The 7,658-nt window shown below is 38.3% G+C and overlaps 1 non-coding gene across 1 annotated transcript; it reads left to right on the top strand.

Annotated features, from left to right (window-relative positions):
- The first annotated feature begins 3,283 nt into the window (after nucleotides 1-3,283).
- Nucleotides 3,284-3,390, top strand: LOC141709135 (small nucleolar RNA R71). The gene has a single exon (XR_012569727.1). It is a non-coding gene; the product is annotated as a small nucleolar RNA R71 (small nucleolar RNA).
- The last annotated feature ends 4,268 nt before the right edge of the window (nucleotides 3,391-7,658 follow it).

The raw sequence follows: 7,658 nt of genomic DNA, 5'->3' as shown, positions 1-7,658 counted from the left end.
CTTGGAGTAAAAGAACCCATCAAATCAATCTAGGCTTTGAGTCCTTCTTCGAGATGAGATATCGAATTGCAGCGTCATCGGTGAACACTGTCACCTTAGTCCCAAGTAGATAAGATCAAAATTTCTCAAAACCGTAGACAATAGCCAAAAGTTCTTTCTCCGTAGTAGTATAATTCAGTTGAGCACCGTTGAGAGTCTTACTAGCATAGTAGACCACGTGAAATATGTTGTTCTTCCTCTGCCCAAGAACTGCTCTAACTGCATAATCGCTTGCATCGCACATCATCTCAAAAGGCTCATTCCAATCAGGTGCGGTTATGACAGGTGTCATGATTAGACTCTTCTTCAATGTCTCAAATGCTGCAAGGCACTCGTCATCAAATTTAAAACGAACATCTTTCTCTAGTAAACTATATAATGACTTTGAAATTTTTGAGAAGTCCTTGATGAAACGCCTGTAGAAACCCGCGTGACCAAGAAAACTACGAATTCCCTTGACAGATATAGGTGGGGGAAGATTCTCAATGACCCCTACCTTGGCCTTATCCACCTCAAGACCCTTACTAGAAACCTTATGCCCGAGAATTATTCCTTGACGCACCATAAAGTGACATTTCTCCCAATTGAGAACTAAATTGGTTTCAACGCACCTTTTGAGAACATGTCCGAGATTTTGCAAGCATTCATCAAAAGAATCGCCAAAGACTGAGAAGTCATCCATGAACACTTCCACATTCTTGCCAATCATGTCAGAAAAGATGGCCATCATACATCGTTGAAATGTGGCTGGTGCACCACACAGACCAAAAAAAACTCGTCTAAAGGCGAACGTACCAAATGGACAAGTGAAGGTAGTTTTCTCTTGATTTTCTGGAGTGATACAAATCTGATTATAACCCGAATACCCATCCAGAAGACAATAGTTATCATGACCAGCCAACCTATCAAGTATCTGATCAATGAAGGGTAAGGGAAAGTGATCCTTCCTAGTGGCCTTGTTTAGCTTCCTGTAGTCCATACAGACTCTCCACCCCGTGACTGTTCTTGTAGGAATAAGCTCATTCTTCTCATTTGCTACCACATTAATACCACCTTTCTTTGGTACACATTGAACCGGGCTTACCCATGAACTATCAGAGATAGGATAAATGAACCCTGCATCTAGCCACTTCAGAATTTCCTTCTTTACTATTTTCTTCATGATTGGATTAAGTCTTCTTTGCTGCTCGAGTGTAGGTTTGCTACCTTCTTTTAGCAGAATTTTATGCATGCAGTAAGAAGGGCTGATTCCCTTGATATCTGCTATAGTCCATCCAATTATCGATTTGAACTCTCTCAGAATTCTCAAAAGGTTTTCCTCATCGCTAACTGAAAGGTCAGATGCAATAATGACAGGCAGAGTAGATGCATCACCTAAAAAAGCATACCTCAAATGTTCAGGTAAAGGCTTAAGCTCAAGAGTAGGAGCTTCCTAAATAGAAGACTGGAGGCGTTTAGGAGCTTTGTTCAATTCCTCCATTCCAAGAGATTCAAAAGGCATATCAATCTTCCTTTTCCAGGGAGAAACATTCAAATATTGCAATTGCTCATCACCTTCATCATCTTCGCTATCCGAATTTCCCAACAAGGCTTTTTCAAAGGTATCAGACCTTAGCAATTGATCAAGTTCTGATGTGACCACCGAATCGACCAACTCGACTTTTAAGCACTCCTTATTATCAGTAGGAAAATTCATAGCATTGAACACATTAAAAGTTACATCCTGATCCAACACTCGCATTGTAAGCTCATCCTTCTACACATCAATCAAGGTTCGGCCAGTTGCCAAGAAAGGCCTTCCCAAGATTATGGGAATCTTCTTATCCTCCTCGAAATCAAGAATGACGAAATCAGCATGGAAGATGAGTTTATCCACCTTGACCAAGACATCCTCCACAATACCTCTCGGATATGTAATAGAACGGTCGGCCAATTGCAAGGTCATGTAAGTTGGTTTGGGATCAGGTAAGTCCAATTGCTTGAAGATTGACAAAGGCATCAGATTGATGCTAGCTCCCAAGTCACATAAGCATCTGTCAAGAGACACTTTCCCAATAGTACATGGAATTGTAAAGCTTCTTGGATCCTTAAGCTTCGGAGGGAACTTCTGCTGCAGCACAACACTGCATTCCTCCGTGAGAGCGACAGTCTCTAAATCATCTAGCTTCACTTTCCGAGAGAGAATACCTTTCATAAACTTTGCATAAATAGGCATCTGCTCGAGAGCCTTAGCGAAATGTATGTTGATTTGAAGTTTTTTGAACACCTCCAGAAACTTCTTGAATTGCTTGTCCAGCTTTATCTTCTGCAGCCTCTTAGGAAAAGCCGGTGGAGGATATATCTGTTTCTCCCCTATATTACCCTCAGGCAGAGTGTGCTCAATGGTAGTCTTCCTTGGTTCTACTTCTCCATCCTGCTGCTCTACTTCTTTCTCAGCTCCAGCTTTTTCAGCCAACTCTTGAGTTTGTTCGGGATTAGCAACCTTTCCAGACCTCAAAGTGATTGTCTTTACCTGCTCCTTAGCTTCCTTCTTTCCTGGCACTTCAGTGTCACTAGGTAGTGTACCAGACTGACGATTTAGCAAGGCATTGACAATTTGCCCAATTTGATTTTCCAAGGTCATGATAGAAACCGCTTGGCTCTTGCACATAAGCTTCAACTCCTCTAATTCAGATTTTTCATTAGCTGGTTACAGCTGGAGTTGTTGTTTTGGTGCATACTGCGGTTGCTAAAACCAGGGGGGTTGTACTGCTTAGCTGAATACTGATGATAAGGCTGTTGAACCGCATTCTAAGCATTGCTCCAACTGAAATTAGGATGATTGCGGTTATTTGGATGATAGGTGGCTGGCACAGGTTGCTGCGATCGCTGGAAGTTTCTCACGAACTGAGCTGATTCATTCGAAATTGCTCACTGATCAGTCTCATAGGCACCAGCACAAAGCTCACAGACACTAATGATTTGATTAACTCCATAATTAGCCAAAATGTCCACCTTCATTGTCAAAGCCTTAAGTTGGGCAGCTATAGCAGTTGCTGCATCCAACTCCAGAATTCCTGCAACTTTTTCCTGAGTCAGTCTCTGGGAAGGATTCTGGTACTCATTAGCAGCCATCAATTCAATAAGTTCATAAGCTTCATCATAGCTCTTAGCCCACAAGGATCCTCCTGATGCTGCATCAAGCATGGGCCTAGAAGTAGGTCCCAATCCATTATAGAAACATTTGATAATCATCCAATCAGGCATGCCATGGTGTGGGAACTTCCTTAGCATCTCCTTATATCAATCCCAAGCCTCACATAGAGATTCTCCAGTTTGCTGCGCAAACTGGGTAAGAGCATTCCTGATTGCTTCAGTCTTCGCCATGGGAAAAAATTTAGTGAGAAACTTTTGAGCAAGATCTTCCCAAGTTGTGATAGACCCTGCCGGTAGAGAGTGTAACCAACACTTAGCTTTGTCCCTCAAAGAGAATGGAAAGAGTCACAACTTGATAGCATCTTCAATCACACCATTGAACTTGAAAGTGTCACAGATCTCGATGAAATCCCTGATGTACATGTTGGGGTGTTCGGTAGAAGATTCCCAAAACTGAACTGAGTTCTGTATCATCTGTATCGTGCTTGACTTGATCTCAAAAGTGTTAGCCGCGATGGCTGGTCTAATGATGCTAGACTGAATGTCATTAATCTTAGGCTTAGAATAGTCCATCAAAGCCTTCGGATTTTCTTCTTGATCACCCATAGCTACTACAATTGGCTCTTTAACTTTCTCTTCTTCTTCTACCTTCTTTTCTTCCTCAAAAACTTCCCTACGAACTACCACAAGTTCTTCCTCGGCTTTATCCAGTGTTCTCTTGCAAGTACGCGAACGCGTATGGATACACCTTCGCTAGATCACCTGAAATAAAACAAGGAGACAAATAAGTAACAATGTCCGAGTCAATGAAATTTAACGACCACTGATGGAAAGCACATAAACTAGGCAATGGTGCCAAAAACTTGTTAGTCACTAAACACGCGCTAATATTACACGCAAATATACGAGTTCGCAAGTAGCGTAAGATATAAATCAGATTCGATCCCACAAAGACTGTATTGGTTAACTATCTAAATTACGCACCTAAGCAACAATGTATGGTTATTATTCAATGCTAAGACAATAACAATTTGAGAATGTTTATAACTAAGAATTACAGTAACTATTATAACTACGAGAATAAGATAGACTGAGTTAATATATATGACAGACATGAGATTCTAACTTCATTAAATTCTTCATTCAACAGTCTTATTATTCTCAACCTTAGCATGCAATGGTGATGACACTAATCAGACAACACGAAACTGATAAACGCCAACTTTCGTTGCACGAGTACCATTCTACCAGACATCCACAAAAGAGATAGAAGCTGAATAGGCACCAATTATATTGAGACCCTATATGTCTATAGAATTTGACAACATAATGGTTTAAGCACAAGTTATCTATCTTGATTATATAGGGCAAGTAAGATGGTTAAAATTACCTACGAATCATGCATAACAATACATGAACCTATGCTTGCATGGCAAGTTTTAAATCCTTAAATTCACTTTCGCTTCATTAAGAATTAACATACTATCTTATAAGTTCACGACGCTCACAAGACGGATACGCACAACCAATACTAGGATATCATATAACCACCACACACTAAGGCATCAAACAATTTAACTAAAGAAATCCATAAATAAATCCGCTAGAACCCCACGATAACGATTAGCCCATATTCGAACTCATCGCCAACATGGGTTCCAATGAAAACATGATATAGCAAACGTAGTCTTTATACGAATAAATAAAACCAAGTACAAACAAGAATATAGGTTCAGCAAAACAAGAAACAAGCATCCAAATTACAACTCAAAACAAACATTCACAAGAATAAACTAGTTCGTCTTTGCCTTTGTTGAATTATGCCAAAAAGGTCTCTTGCCGTCTTCTCCTTCCTTGATGTCTTGAAAACTCTGAATCTCTGAATTATATATATTGAAAAACGACCTAAGTTATGTTTATATAGCATTCCATGCATCCCAGGAGTCCAGAATTCGAATTGCACAAGAATCAGGATTTTTAAATCCCGACCCAGCGCGGCCGTGCGCTTCACCAGTGCGGGCGCGCTGGCTTTCTGTTCCCCCGGCTTGGTCGCGCACAATACCAGCGCGGGCACGCCTGCCTTCTGCCAAAAATTCTTTTTTTTCTTTATTCCTTGCAGCTTCGAGCCAATCTTTCAAGCTTTTATTCCAACACATCCTAAACACCATATTAGCATCAAAACAATGCTAATTCACCTGATTCACGAAGTAAAGCCTGAAATGCAAAAACACTTGAAAACATGTTAAAACACAAATTACGTGAGTACAAATACACCAACTCAAAGCTTATTAGATCATAAATAAGCGTCATAAATGTCACTTAACAATGGCAACTATTGGTGTAATTTGTTTCTGAATTTCCTGATGAGTAGTCAGCCTTGAAGCAATCAATGATTCTTTGATTTGATTGATTTGAGAAGTGGTTGCTTTTTTAGCTGTATGTAAGGATCTGACTACTAAAGTTGATGCTTTCAGATGAGTCAGCATATTAGGATCTTTAATATTATGTTCTGCTGTTTCTAGATCTTTAATAATCCTTTTCTTTCTTAGCATCTAACTCTTTCATTTTATGTTGTCTCACATGTAAAGGCATATCTTCAGGGAAGAAAAGATCATCCTCAGGATCTATAATAGCATTAGAAATATGAGCTTCTTCACCATCATTAGATTCTTCAATAGCAACTGGATTTTGCACTAATTGTTGTACTTCATCACCAGCTTCAGCATGTAGAATGGAATTAGAAATTGGTACAGTATGTGATCTTACAGCTTCAGAAGCTTCCACACCATCAGTAGTTAACTCCACATCTTCAAGAATTGTAGATAAATGAACCGGAGCTTCAAAATTTACTTCCAGGACCTCAGTTCCTGTAGAATGTTGTGGTGATTCTGAAATGGATGAAACTTTATGAATGGACTGTTGTCCTACTCCATCTTCAGCAACAACATGGATTTTCTCAGGTGATGGAAAAGTAGAGTAAATGGATGATTTTTCAACGAAAATAGGGATTGTCTCATGTGGTGGAATAGTAGAATGTATGGACTGCAAGAAAGTATCAGTACTTAGACTTGCAGGGATATTAACAACACTTGGTACATCAAAGTTTATTTGAGGTTTAACAGACTGTTGTTCATCATCTATTTCTTTAGTACTCTGTTCACCTGCAAACATATAGCAAGTAAAACTTAATCTCTCTATTCTTTTAAAGTAGTCTCACTACTCCTCACACCACATATCTCATGACTTTTAATAGTCAGAGCTTCCTCACAAGGATTACTAAATCCTATCTCTCATCTACCTCTCCTTTTTCCAGGAAGGATCCTGCCTTTCTTTAATTCTATTTTTTCTTTCAATCTTTTCACACATCTCACATAAAAAGCTTAGAAAGATTGTCCTACAGAAATAAGAGGTGGCTAAAGAAGGGTGATATGTGGTCATATAACTAGAGGTAGTCCTTAAATAATGTCTAAAAATAATCATACCAACAGGATTTATATCATGAAAAATAAATGCTGAAAAGGCTAAATCAGTATTTAGAATAAATACTGATAAAGTAATAACAGTATTCATACCTTTTGAATCTGAAGTCACAATTAAACTCACAATTGACACTGTGGTGATGACAGTTGTTGTTCACCAATATTGAGAACCTCCATTTGAATTGGAGAGGATTTGATCAGGTTACTGTCATGTACCATGATCGCAAACCTTGTTCTTCTTACATAGAACTAACACTTGAATGTGTTTATTGAACACTTTCATAGAGTCTTTAGTAAAAACTAATGAAACCTCTGTGTTTCTGTTAGTATCATTAAGATCTAGCTCAACAAGTAGTCTCTAACCAACTAAATGTTGTTTCTGAGTGGTGAGCATAATTCAAGAATTATGTCACTTGATTTTTGGCAACATTTTAGAAATAGATTCAAGTGTTTTAGTGTAAGAAGAAATTTAAGATATAAGATTTATGATATTAAGATTGAGTGTGGACAACTTTCTTGATGAGAAAAATAAATTTGTAAGAATTTGAATAGAATGCAACACTCAAAGATTATAATTCTTGTGAACTCAGAATTAAATATTTCATAAATTCCTTGTTACATCAGTCACTTCTTGTAATGTGCTTAATTTATACTGTAGTGAACATATAAACTCAAACAGAGATTCATTTCTGCACATGCACTATTAAAAACATCCGGAATTAAGCATGCAGTACTGATTTGAATATTAACAGTTAAAAGCATTCAAGTACAAACAATAAAAGTAAACATTCATTCACATAAAGAGTCAAAGAAGACACAAATATTTTCATTAATTAAGAAGCAAAGTACAAGATTCTATAGAATTTTAAACATAAAATCCTAAAATAATCTAACTACTCAGATTTCTTCTGCCTCTTTTCATCTTACAGCTTCTTCATCGACCTACGATGGAAGATGCGTGACATAGAACCTGCAAGAGAAATTATATTCTCTTGCAATGTCCAC

Source organism: Apium graveolens, chromosome 2 (assembly GCF_009905375.1).
Source record: "Apium graveolens cultivar Ventura chromosome 2, ASM990537v1, whole genome shotgun sequence".
NCBI classification, from domain to species: Eukaryota; Viridiplantae; Streptophyta; class Magnoliopsida; order Apiales; family Apiaceae; genus Apium; species Apium graveolens.
Note: the sequence above shows the minus strand (reverse complement) of the source record. Positions and strands in the feature narration are given on the sequence as shown.